Source organism: Chlorocebus sabaeus, chromosome X (assembly GCF_047675955.1).
Source record: "Chlorocebus sabaeus isolate Y175 chromosome X, mChlSab1.0.hap1, whole genome shotgun sequence".
In the NCBI taxonomy this organism is placed as follows: domain Eukaryota; kingdom Metazoa; phylum Chordata; class Mammalia; order Primates; family Cercopithecidae; genus Chlorocebus; species Chlorocebus sabaeus.
The window spans coordinates 76,417,882-76,432,310 of NC_132933.1; positions in this window are offsets into that span (position 1 = coordinate 76,417,882).

A 14,429-nucleotide genomic window follows, 5' to 3' on the forward strand; every position below is an offset into this window, starting at 1 on the left:
TTTATAGATTCAATGCCATCCCCATCAAGCTATCAATTACTTTCTTCACAGAACTGGGGGAAAAAAAACTGCTTTAAAGTTCATATGGAACCAAAAAAGAGACCGCATTGTCAAGACAATCCTAAGCCAAAAGAACAAAGCTGGAGGCATCATGCTACCTGGCTTCAAACTATACTACAAAGCTACAGTAACCAAAACAGCATGGTACTGGTACCAAAACAGAGATATAGACCAATGGAACAGAACAGAGTCCTCAGAAATAATACCACACATCTACAGCCATCTGATCTTTGACAAACCTGACAAAAACAAGAAATGGGGAAAGGATTCCCTATTTAATAAATGGTGCTGGGAAAACTGGTTAGCCATAAATAGAAAGCTGAAACTGGATTCTTTCCTTACTCCTTATATGAAAATTAATTCAGGATGGATTAGAGACTTAAATATTAGACCTAAAACCATAAAAACCCTAGAAGAAAACCTAGGTAATACCATTCAGGACATAGGTATAGACAAGGACTTCATGTCTGAAACACCAAAAGCAATGGCAACAAATGCCAAAATTGACAAACGAGATCTAACTAAGCTAAAGAGCTTTTGCACAGCAAAACAAACTACCATCAGAGTGAACAGGCAACCTACAGAACTGGAAAAACTTTTTGCAATCTACTCATCTGACAAAGGGCCAATATCCAGAACCTACAAAGAACTCAAACAAATTTACAAGAAAAAAGCAAACAACCCCATCAAAAAGTGGGCAAAGGATATGGACAGACACTTCTCAAAAGAAGACATTTATACAGCCAACAGACACATGAAAAAATGCTCTTTATTCCATATTTCTAAACCCTCTCAATTTTGCTTTAAAAAATAGATAAATGGGATATTCATTGAAAAGAAATTAAAATCAAGAGTTATTTTCAAACATGGGCTAAATAAATGCATGACGCTATACAACTAGAACAAAATAGGGTACATAAATTCTTTCCTTTGAGAGAAGGAAAGAATTTCCTATAGCAACAATTTTGATTCCATGATAACGTATGCAATCTAGTTCATACGTAGAGGTATTTGCCTCATGTAGGTGTATGAAAACTTAATCTCTGGAAGTGTAAGAGAAGACCATGTTTGAGTATAGGTAATGGAAAATGGGTAGATGTGATACTGTAAGCTTGTGGTAATGAGGCTCTTATTAACTCTATTTTTTGTGGAAAAGGAAAGATAGGAAGAAAAAGAAGAAAAGCATTGAAAAAAAGTGGGAGTGAAGCTAAGATATTGGCAGACTGAAAAGAGAGAAGAAAATGTGGAAAAAATGTCTAATAAAGGCAGAGTAATTAGATATTAGAAATATATTATGATTTAGGGCCAGATTTAGTAGCCATATACAGGGTTAGTGGTTATAAATTGAGGGTAAGAAAAGTTGACATATTCTGTGTTTTCTTTCCAACCACATTTATTTGCGTGGTTGAAGGCTGGAAACAGCTATAACGTGTTGTTTTTAAGTAAGGTTGTTATTTTACCAAATATATTATGAAATGATAAAGACGAAAATATCTTGATAGAATGGTGAGGATACATCTAGTTCTAGATCCTTGAGGAATCGCCATACTGTTTTCCATAATGGTTGAACTAGTTTACAATCCCACCAACAGTGTAAAAGTGTTCCTATTTCTCCACATCCTCTCCAGCACCTGTTGTTTCCTGACTTTTGAATGATCGCCATTCTAACTGGTGTGAGATGGTATCTCATTGTGGTTTTGATTTGCATTTCTCTGATGGCCAGTGATGATGAGCATTTTTTCATGTGTCTGTTGGCTGTATGAATGTCTTCTTTTGAGAAGTGTCTGTTCATATCCTTTGCCCACTTTTTGATGGGGCTGTTTGTTTTTTTCTTGTAAATTTGTTTGAGTTCTTTGTAGGTTCTGGATATTACACCTTTGTCAGATGAGTAGATTGCAAAAATTTTCTCCCATTCTGTAGGTTGCCGGTTCACTCTGATGGTAGTTTCTTTTGCTGTGCAGAAGCTCTTTAGTTTAATGAGATCCCATTTGTCAATTTTGGCTTTTGCTGCCATTGCTTTTGGTGTTTTAGACATGAAGTCTTTGCCCACGCCTATGTCCTGAATGGTACTACCTAGGTTTTCCTCTAGGGTTTTTAAGCATTCGTATACACCAGTAACAGACAAGCAGAGAGCCAAATCATGAATGAACTTCCATTCACAATTGCTTCAAAGAGAATAAAATACCTAGGAATCCAACTTACAAGGGATGTAAAGGACCTCTTCAAGGAGAACTACAAACCACTGCTCAGTGAAATAAAAGAGGACACAAACAAATGGAAGAACATACCATGCTCATGGATAGGAAGAATCAATATCGTGAAAATGGCCATACTGCCCAAGGTTATTTATAGATTCAATGCCATCCCCATCAAGCTACCAATGAGTTTCTTCACAGAATTGGAAAAAACTGCTTTAAAGCTCATATGGAACCAAAAAAGAGCCCGCATCTCCAAGACAATCCTAAGTCAAAAGAACAAAGCTGGAGGCATCACGCTACCTGATTTCAAACTATACTACAAGGCTACAGTAACCAAAACAGCATGGTACTGGTACCAAAACAGAGATATAGACCAATGGAACAGAACAGAGTCCTCAGAAATAATACCACACATCTACAGCCATCTGATCTTTGACAAACCTGAGAGAAACAAGAAATGGGGAAAGGATTCCCTATTTAATAAATGGTGCTGGGAAAATTGGCTAGCCATAAGTAGAAAGCTGAAACTGGATCCTTTCCTTACTCCTTATATGAAAAGTAATTCAAGATGGATTAGAACATCTTTATTTCTGCCTTCATTTCGTTATGTACCCAGTAGTCATTCAGGAGCAGGTTGTGCAGTTTCCATGTAGTTGAGTGGTTTTGAGTGAGTTTCTTAATCCTGAGTTCTAGTTTGATTTCACTGTGGTCTGAGAGACAGTTTGTTATATTTTCTGTTCTTTTCCATGTGCTGAGGAGTGCTTTACTTACAACTATGTGGTCAATTTTGAAATTATTGTAATGTGGTGCTGAGAAGAATGTATATTCTGTTGATTTGGGGTGGAAAGTTCTGTAGGTGTCTATTAGGTCTGCTTGGTGCAGAGATGAGTTCAAGTCCTGGATATCCTTGTTAAGCTTCTGTCTCATTGATCTGTCTAATATTGACAGTGGGGTGTTAAAGTCTCCCATTATTATTGTGTGGAGTCTAAGTCTCTTTTTAGGTCTCTTAGGATTTGCTTTATGAATCTGGGTGCTCCTGTATTAGGTGCATAAATATTCAGGATAGTTAACTCTTTTTGTTGAATTGATTCCTTTACCATTATGTAATGTCCTTCTTTGTCTCTGTTGATCTTTGTTGGTTTAACGTCTGTCTTATCAGAGACTAAGATTGCAACCCCTGCTTTATTTTTTGCTTTCCATTTGCTGGGTAGGTCTTCTTCCATCCGTTTATTTTGAGCCTATGTGTGTCTTTGTATGTGAGATGGTTCTCCTGAATACAGCACACTGATTGGTCTTGACTTTTTATCCAATTTTCCAGTCTGTGTCTTTTAATTGGGGCATTTAGCCCATTTACATTTAAGGTTAATATTATTATGTTTGAATTCAATCCTGTCATTATGATGTTAGCTGGTTATTTTTTCCCATTAATTGATGCAGTTTCTTCCTAGCATCGATTGTCTTTAAAAATTGGCGTGCTTTTGCAGTGACTGGTACCAGTTGTTTCTTTCCATGTTTAGTGCTTCCTTCAGGAGTTCTTGTAAGGCAGGCCTGGTGGTGAGAAAATTTCTGAGCATTTGCTTGTCTGTAAGGGTTTTATTTCTCCGTCACTTATGAAGCTTACTTTGGTTGGATATGAGATTCTGGGTTAAAATTCTTTTCTTTAAGAATGTTGAATATTGGCCCCCACTCTCTTTTGGTTTGTAGGGTTTCTGCTGAGAGATCCCCTGTCATCTGATGGGCTTTACTTTGTGGGTAACCTGACCTTTCTCTCTGGCTTCCCTTAACATCATTCCTTCATTTCATCCTTGGTGAATCTGATAATTATGTGTCTTGGAGTTGCTCTTCTCCAGGAGTATCTTTGTGGTGTTCTCTGTATTTCCTGATTTGAATGTTAGCCTGCCTTGCTAGGTTAGGGAAGTTCTCCTGGATAATATCCTGAAGAGTGTTTTCCAACTTGGTTCCATTCTCCCCATCACTTTCCAGTACACCAATCAAACGAATATTTGGTTTTTTCACATCATCCCATATTTCTTGGAGGCTTTGTTTGTTTCTTTTCACTCTTTTTTCTCTAATCTTGTCTCCTCCCTTTGTTTCATTCATTTGATCTTCAATTACTGACATCCTTTCTTCCAGTTGATCAAATCAGCTATTGAAAAATGTGCATGCAACACGAAGTTCTTGTGCCATGGTTTTCAGTTCCATCGGGTCATTTAAGGTCTTTTCTACATTGTTTATTCTAGTTAGCCATTCTTTTAACCTTTTTTTCAAGGTTTTTAGTTTCCTTGCAATGGGTTAGAACATGCTCCTTTAACTCAGAGAAGTTTGTTATTATTGACCTGAAGCCTACTTCTGTCAACTCATCAAACTCATTCTCCATCCAGTTTTGTTCCCTTGATGGTGAGGAGCTGTGATTCTTTGGAGGAGATGAGATGCTCTGTTTGTCAGAATTTTCAGCTTTTCTGCTCTCTTCTGCTCCGCTTTTCTCCCCATCTTTGTGGTTTTATCTACCTTTGGTGTCTGATGTTGCTGAACTACAGATGAGGTTTTAGTGTGAATGTTCTTTTTGTTGATATTGATGCTATTTCTTTCTGTTTGTTAGTTTTTCTTCTAACAGTCAGACCCCTCAGCTGCAGGTCTGCTGGAGTTTGCTGGAGGTCCACTCCAGACCCTGTTTGACTGGGTATCACTAGCAGAGGCTGCAGAACAGCAAATATTGCTGCCTGATCATTCCTCTGGAAGCTTCATCACAGTGGAGCACCCGCCTGTTTGAGGTGTCTGTCTGTCTGCCCTTATTGGGAGGTGTTTCCCAGTCAGGCTACACGGGGGTCAGGGACTCACTTGAGGAGGCAGTCTGCCCATTCTCGGGGCTTGAATACTGTGCTGGGAGAGCCACTGCTCTCTTCAGAGCTGTCAGACAGGGACGTTTAAGTCTGCAGAAGTAATTTACTCCCTTTTGTTCTGCTATGCCCTGCCCCAAGAGGTGGAATCTAGACAGGCAGTAGGCCTTACTAAGCTGCAGTGGGCTCCACCCAGTTCATGCTTCCTGGCTGCTTTCTTTACACTATGAGCTACTCAAGCTTCAGCAATGGAGGATGCCCTTCCCTACGTCAAGCTGCCGCATCTTAGACTGCTGTGCTAGCAGTGAGCAAGGCTCCATGGGCGTGGGACTTGCCAAGCCAGGCACAGGAGGGTATCTCCTGTTCTGCTGGTTGCTGAGACCATGGGAAAAGTGCAGTATTTGGTCAGGAGTGTACCGTTTCTTGAGGTACAGTCTGTCACAGCTTCCCTTGGCTAAGCAAGGAAAATCCTCCGACCCCTTGTGCTTCCCAGGTGAGGCAATGCCCTGCCCTGCTTCAGCTCACCCTCTGTGGGCTGCACCCACTGTCCAACCAGTCCCAATGAGATGAACCAGGTATCTTAGCTGGAAATGCAGAAATCACCCATATTCTGCACTGATCTCACTGGGGGTTGCAGACCAGAGCTATTCCTATCTGCCATCTTGGAAGTGTTTAACAAAAAACCTAGTATTTCTATACCCAAACAATAGTCAAGCCAAGAGTCAAATAAGGAATAAACTCCCATTCACAATTGCCACAAGAAGAATAAAATACTTAAGAATACAGGTAACTAGGAAGCTACAAGACGTCTACAAAGAGAACTGAAAACCACTTCTTGAAAAAATCAGAGATGAGACAAACAAATGGAAAAGCATTTTATGTTCATGGATAGAAAAATTACTATTTTTAAATTAAAATTGCCCTAAGCAATTTATAGATTCAATGCTATTCCCATTAAACTACCATTGACATTCTTCACAGAATTATAAAATATTATTTTAAAATTCATATGGAACCAAGAAAGAGCCTGAATAGCTGAAGTGGTCCTAAGCAAAATGAATGAAGATGGAGGCATTACACTAACTGAATTCAAACAATACTACAGGGCTACAGTAAAAAATAAAACAAAAACAAAAACAAAGCCGCATAGTACTGGGAAAAGAACAGACACATAAACAAATGGGAGAATAGAGAAACCAGAAAAAAGACTGCACATTTACAGCTATCTAATCTTTGACAAATCTGACAAAAGCAAGCAATGGAAAAGGATTCTCTATTCAATAAATGTTTCTGGGATAACTGACATTATATGCAAATGATTAAAACTGGACCCCTTCCTTATAACATATACAAAGATTAATTCAATAGCTGGGCATGGAGGCATTCACCTGTAGTCCCAACTTCTTGGGAGGCTGAGGCAGGAGAATTGTTTGAACTGGGAGGTGGAGGTTGCAGTGAGCCAAGTTTGCAGCATTGCACTCCATCTCAAATAATAATAATAATAATAATAATAATAATAATAGCTCAAGATGGATTAAAGACTTAAATGTCAAACCCAAAACTGTAAACACCCTTGAAGACAACCTAGGTAATATCATAACCTAGGGCAAGGATTTAATAAAGATGCCAAAATCAATTGCAATGAAAGCAAGAATTCACAAATAGCATCTAATTAAAGAATATCTGGCGGATCAAGATGGCTGAATAGGAACAGCTCCAGTCTCTAGCTCCCAGTGCGAGTGACACAGAAGATGGGTGATTTCTGCATTTTCAACTGAGGTACCGGGTTCATCTCACTAGGGAGTGCTGGACAATCGGTGCTGGTCAGCTGCTGCAACCTGAACAGCAAAAGCTGAAGCAAGGCGAGGCATTGCCTCACCTGGGAAGTGCAAGGGGAAAGGGAATCCCTTTTCCTAGTCAGGGGAACAGAGACACACAACACCTCAAATATCGGGTAACTGCCACCCCAAAACTATGCTTTACCAAGGGTCGTAGCAAATGGCACACCAGGAGATTATATCCCACACCTGGCTGGGAGGGTCCCACGCCCCCGGAGCCTCCCTCATTGCTAGCACAGCAGTCTGCGATCTAACGGCAAGGCAGCAGCGAGGCTGGGGGAAGGGCGCCCGCCATTGCTGAGGCTTAAGTAGGTAAACAAAGCTGCCAGGAAGTTCAAACTGGGTGGAGCCCACAGCAGCTCAAGGAAACCTGCCTGTCTCTGTAGACTCCACCTCTGGGGACAGGGTACAGCTAAAAAAACAAAAAAAGCAGCAGAAACCTCTGCAGATGCAAACCACCCTGTCTGACAGCTTTGAAGAGAGCAGTGGATCTCCCAACACGGAGGCTGATATCTGAGAACGGGCAGACTGCCTGCTCAAGTGGGTCCCTGAATCCTGAGTAGCCTAACTGGGAGACATCCCCCATTAGGGACAGACCGACACCCCACACCTCACACGGTGGAGTACACCCCTGAGAGGAAGCTTCCAAAGCAAGAATCAGACAGGTACACTCGCTGTTCAGCAATATTCTATCTTCTGGAGCCTCTGCTGCTGATACCCAGGCAAACAGGGTCTGGAGTGGACCTCAAGCAATCTCCAACAGACCTACAGCTGAGGGTCCTGACTGTTAGAAGGAAAACTAACAAACAGGAAGGACACCCACACCAAAACCCCATCACTACGTCACAATCATCAAAGACCAGAGGCAGATAAAACCACAAAGATGGGGAAAAACCAGGGCAGAAAAGCTGGAAATTCAAAAAATAAGAGCATATCTCCCCCTCCAAAGGAATGCAGCTCATCACCAGCAACAGATCAAACCTGGACAGAGAATGACTTTGACGAGTTGAGAGAAGAAGGCTTCAGTCCATCAAACTTCTCAGAGCTAAAGGAGGAATTACGTACCCATCACAAAGAAACTAAAAATCTTGAAAAAAGAATGGAAGAATGGATAACTAGAATAATCAAAGCAGACAAGGCCATAAACGAACTGACAGAGATAAAAACCATGACACGGGAAATATATGATGAATGCACAAGCTTCAGTAACAGACTTGATCAACTGGAAGAAAGAGTATCAGAGATTGAGGATCAAATGAATGAAATGAAGTGAGAAGAGAAGTCTAAAGAAAAAAGAGGAAAAAGAAATGAACAAAGTCTTCAACAAGTATGGGATTATGTGAAAAGACCAAATCTACGTCTGATTGGGGTGCCTGAATGTGAGGGGGAAAATGGAACCAAGTTGGAAAACACTCTTCAGGATATCATCCATGAGAATTTCCCCAACCTAGTAAGGCAGACCAACATTCAAATTCAGGAAATACAGAGAACATCACAAAGATACTACTCGAGAAGAGCAATTCCAAGACATATAATTGTCAGATTCACCAAAGTTGCAATGAAGGAAAAAATGTTAAGGCCAGCCAGAGAGAAAGGTCGGGTTACCCACAAAGGGAAGCCCGTCACCCTAACAGCAGATCTCTTGGCAGAAACTCAAAAAAACCAAAACAAAGAGGGGGCCAATATTCAACATTCTTAAAGAAAAGAATTTTAAACCCAGAATTTCATATCCAACCAAACTAAGCTTCATAAGTGAAGGAGAAATAAAATCCTTTACAGAGAAGCAAATCGTTAGAGATTTTGTCACCACCAGGCCTGCCTTACAAGAGACCCTGAAGGAAGCACTACACATGGAAAGGAACAACCGGTACCAGCCATTGCAAAAACATGCCAAAATGTAAAGACCATCGATGCTAGGAAGAAACTGCATCAACTAACGAGCAAAAGAACCAGCTAATATCATAATGACAGGATCAAGTTCACACATAACAATATTAACATTAAATGTAAATGGAATAAATGGTCCAATTAAAAGACACAGTCTGGCAAACTGGATAGAGTCAAGACTCCTCAGGTTGTTGTATTCAGGAGACGCATCTCACAGGCAGAGACAGACATAGACTCAGAATAAAGGGATGGAGGAAGACCTACCAAACAAATGGAGAACAAAAAAAAGCAGGGGTTGCAATCCTGGTCTCTGATAAAACAGACTTTAAACCATCAAAGATCAAAAGAGACAAAGAAGGCCATTACATAATGGTAAAGGGATCAATTCAACAGGAAGAGCTAACTATCCAAAATATATATGCAACCAATACAGCAGCACTCAGATTCATAAAGCAAGTCCTTAGAAAATTACAAAGAGACTTAGACTACCATACGATAATAATGGGAGACTTCAACACCCCACTGTCAACATTAGACAGATCAACGAGACAGAAAGTTAACAAGGATATCCAGGAATTGAACTCATCTCTGCACCAAACGGACCTAATAGACATCTACAGAACTCTCCACCACAAATCAACAGAATACACATTCTTCTCAGCACCATATCGTACTTTTTCCAAAACTGACCACATAATTGGAAGTAAAGCACTCCTCAGCAAATGTACAAGAACAGAAATTATAACAAACTGTCTCTCAGACCACAGTGCAATCAAACTAGAACTCAGGACTAAGAAACTCAATCAAAACTGCTCAACTACATAGAAACTGCACAACCTGCTCCTGAATGGCTACTTCGAACATAACGAAATGAAGGCAGAAATAAAAATGTTCCTTGAAACCAGTGAGAACAAAGATACAACATACCAGAATCTCTGGGACACATTTAAAGCAGTGTGTAGAGGGAAATTTATAGCACTAAATGCCCACAAGAGAAAGCAGGAAAGATCTAAAATTGACACTCTAACATCATAATTAAAAGAACTAGAGAAGCAAGACCAAACACATTCAAAAGCTAGCAGAAGGCAAGAAATAACTAAGATCAGAGCAGAACTGAAGGAGATAGATACAAAAAAACACTCCAAAAATTCAATGAATCCAGGAGTTGTTTTTTTTAAAAGATCAACAAAATTGACAGACCGCTAGCAACACTAATAAAAAAGAAAAGAGAGAAGAATCAAATAGATGTCACAAAAAATGATAAAGGGGATATCAACACCAACCCCACAGAAATACAAACTACCATCAGAGAATACTATAAACACCTCTATGCAAATAAACTAGAAAATGTAGAAGAAATGGATAATTTCCTGGACACTTACACTCTCCCAAGACTAAACCAGGAAGAAGTTGAATCCCTGAATAGACCAATAGCAGACTCTGAAATTGAGGCAATAATTAATAGAGTACCAACCAAAAAAAGTCCAGGACCAGATGGATTCACAGCCGAATTCTACCAGAGGTACAAGGAGGAGCTTGAACCATTCCTTCTGAAACTATTCCAATCAACAGAAAAAGAGGGAATCATCCCTAATTGACTTTATGAGGCCAACGTCATCCTCATACCAAAGCCTGGCAGAGACACAACAAAAAAAGAGAATTTTAGACCAATACCCCTGATGAACATCGATGCAAAAATCGTCAATAAAATACTGGCAAACCGAATACAGCAGCACATCAAAAAGCTTATCCACCATGATCAAGTGGGCTTCATCCCTGGGATGCAAGGCTGGTTCAACATATGCCAATCAGTAAACATAATCCAGCATATAAACAGAACCAAAGACAAGAACCACATGATTATTTCAATAGATGCAGAAAAGGCCTTTGACAAAATTCAACAGCCCTTCATGCTAAAAACTCTCAATAAATTCGGTATTGATGCAACGTATCTCAAAATAATAAGAGCTATTTATGACAAAGTCACAGCCAATATCATACTGAATGGGCAAAAACTGGAAGCATTCCCTTTGAAAACTGGCACAAGACAGGGATGCCCTCTCTCACCACTCCTATTCAACATAGTGTTGGAAGTTATGGCTAGGGCAATCAGGCAAGAGAAAGAAATCAAGGGGATTCAGTTAGGAAAAGAAGAAATCAAATTGTCCCCGTTTGCAGATGACATGATTGTATATTTAGACAACCCCATCATCTCAGCCAAAAATCTCCTTAAGTTGATAAGCAACTTCAGCAAAGTCTCAGGATACAAAATTAATATGCAAAAATCACAAGCATTCTTATACACCAGTGACAGACAGACAGCCAAATCATGAATGAACTTCCATTCACAATTGCTTCAAAGAGCATAAAATACCTAGGAATCCAACTTACAAGGGAAGTAAAGGACCTCTTCTAGGAGAACTACAAGCCACTGCTCAGTGAAATAAAAGAGGACACAAACAAATGGAAGAACATACCATGCTCATGGATAGGAAGAGTCAATATCTTGAAAATGGCCATACTGCCCAAGGTAATTTATAGATTCAATGCCATCCCCATCAAGCTACCAATGAGTTTCTTCACAGAATTGGAAAAAACTGCTTTAAAGTTCATATGGAACCAAAAAAGAGCCCGCATCTCCAAGACAATCCTAAGTCAAAAGAACAAAGCTGGAGGCATCACGCTACCTGACTTCAAACTATACTACAAGGCTACAGTAACCAAAACAGCATGGTACTGGTACCAAAACAGAGATATAGACCAATGGAACAGAACAGAGTCCTCAGAAATAATACCACACATCTACAGCCATCTGATCTTCGACAAACCTGACAAAAACAAGAAATGGGGAAAAGATTCCCTATTTAATAAATGGTGCTGGGAAAATTGGCTAGCCATAAGTAGAAAGCTGAAACTGGATCCTTTCCTTACTTCTTATGGGAAAATTAATTCAAGATGGATTAGAGACTTAAATGTTAGACCTAATACCATAAAAACTCTAGAAGAAAATCTAGGGAATACCATTCAGGACATAGGCATGGGTAAGGACCTCATGTCTAAAACACCAAAAGCAATGGCAACAAAAGCCAAAATTGACAAATGGGATCTAATTAAACTAAAGAGCTTCTGCACAGCAAAAGAGACTACCATCAGAGTGAACCGGCAACCTACAGAATGGGAGAAAATTTTTGCAATCTACTCATCTGACAAAAGGCTAATATCCAGAACCTACAAAGAACTCAAACAAATTTTCAAGAAAAAAACAACTTCATCAAAAAGTGGGCCAGGGATATGAACAGACATTTCTCAAAAGAAGACATTCATACAGCCAACAGACACATGAAAAAATGCTCATCATCACTGGCCATCAGAGAAATGCAAATCCAAACCACAATGAGAATTATGGAAAACAGTATGGTGATTCCTCAAGGATCTAGAATTAGAAGTACCATATGACCCAGCCATCCCATTACTGGGTATATACCCAGAGGATTATAAATCATGCTGCTATAAAGACAGATGCACACATATGTTTATTGTGGCACTATTCACAATAGCAAAGACTTGGAATCAACCCAAATGTCCATCAGTGAAGAAAATGTGGCACATATACACCATGGAATACTATGCAGCCATAAAAAAGGATGGGTTTATGTCCTTTGTAGGGACATGGGTGCAGCTGGAAACCATCATTCTCAGTAAACTATCACAAGAACAGAAATCCAAACACCACATGTTCTCACTCATAGATGGGAACTGAACAATGAGATCACTTGATCTCGGGAAGGGGAACATCACACACTGGGGCCTATTATGGTGGGGGAAGGGGGGAGGGATTGCGTTGGGAGTTATACCTGATGTAAATGACGAATTGATGGGTGCTGACGCGTTGTTGGGTGCAGCACACCAACATGGCACAAGTGTACATATGTAACAAACCTGCACGTTGTGCACATGTACCCTAGAATTTAAAGTATAATTTTAAGAAAAGAAAAAAGAAAAAAAGAAAAACAGGAAATAAAAAGAAAAAAATAAGACTTTGAAGAATAAGCCTGAAGTTGGTATACACCGGTTTTAAAAACCAAGGAAATCAGTTAGATCCTCCTTTACCTCTCTTCCTGGACATCCTTCCTGAAAGACACTGGGCATACACTTATCTCAGGAGAAAAATAATAAACTGTAGTATAATTTTAATATGTTAAAAAAAAGAACTGTGCAAAAAAAATTAAAGTATATGAACGGAGTAAACAAACAACCTACAGAATGGAAAAAAAAAAAATTTGTATACTATGCATCTAACAAAGGTCTAATATACAGCATCCACAAAAAATTTAAACAAATTTACAAGGGAAAAAATCTTATAAAATGGCCCAGAACTATGAAATTACACTTTTCAATTAAGACATACATGCGGCCAGAAGTCATATGAAAAAAAGCTCAATATCACTGATCATTAAAGAAATGCAAATCAAAACCGAAATGATATATCATCTAACACCAGTCAGAATAGCTGTTACTAAAAAAGTAATAAAATGACAGATGCTGGCAGGGTTGTGGTAAGAAAAGGAATGCTTATACACTGTTGGTGAGATTTGTCCAGCCATTAGGGAAGACAGTGTGGCATTTCCTCAAATATCTAAAAACAGAAACACCATTTGACCTAGCAATGGCACTAGTGGGTATATACCAAAAGGAATACAAAATATTCTATTATACAGACACATGCAAGCATATGTTCACTGTAACTCTATTCACAATAGCAATAACACGGAATCAACCTAAATGTCTATCAATGTTAGACCGGATAAAGAAAATGTGGTATATCTACACCATGGAATATCATGCTACTACAAAAATTCTTCCATGTTCTTTGCAGGGACATGGATGAAGCTGAAGGCTTAAAACCAAATATTGCATGTTTTTACTTATAAGTGGGAGCTAAATAATGAGAACAAATAGATATACAGAGAGGAACAACACACACTGGGGTTTTCAGGGGGTGAAGAGTAAGAGGAGAAAGAGGATTAGGAAAAACAACAAATGGTACTAGGCTTAATATCTGGGTGATGAAATAATCTGTATAACAAACCCCCATGACACAAATTTACCTAGGTAACAACCTGAAATTAAAATAAAAGCTAAAAAAAAAAAGAAGAATAAACAGAAAGCCTCGACAGACCAATAACAAATACGGAAATTGAATCAGTAATCAAACACTCACACAAACAAAAAAACCACAGGGCCAGATGGATTCACAGATCAATTTTACCAATTATTAAGAATTAATACAAATCCTTTTTAATTGTTGTAAAAAAAATTAGGCAAAGGGAGGGAACACTTCCAAACACATAAGGCCAGCATCATTCTAATGCCAAATACAATCAAAGACACCATGAGAGAAAACACTACAGACCAATAACTCTGCTGAGTTTGGTGCAAAAGTTTTCAACAAAATATTAGCTAACCAAATTCAACAACACATTAAAATATATATATATATCAAAGCATAGTGGGATTTATCTATGGGGTGCAAGGAACGTGCAACATACAAAAAAATTGTCAATGTAGAGGGTCATGGAGCATAATGGTGGAGTAAAAGGCTCCACTGG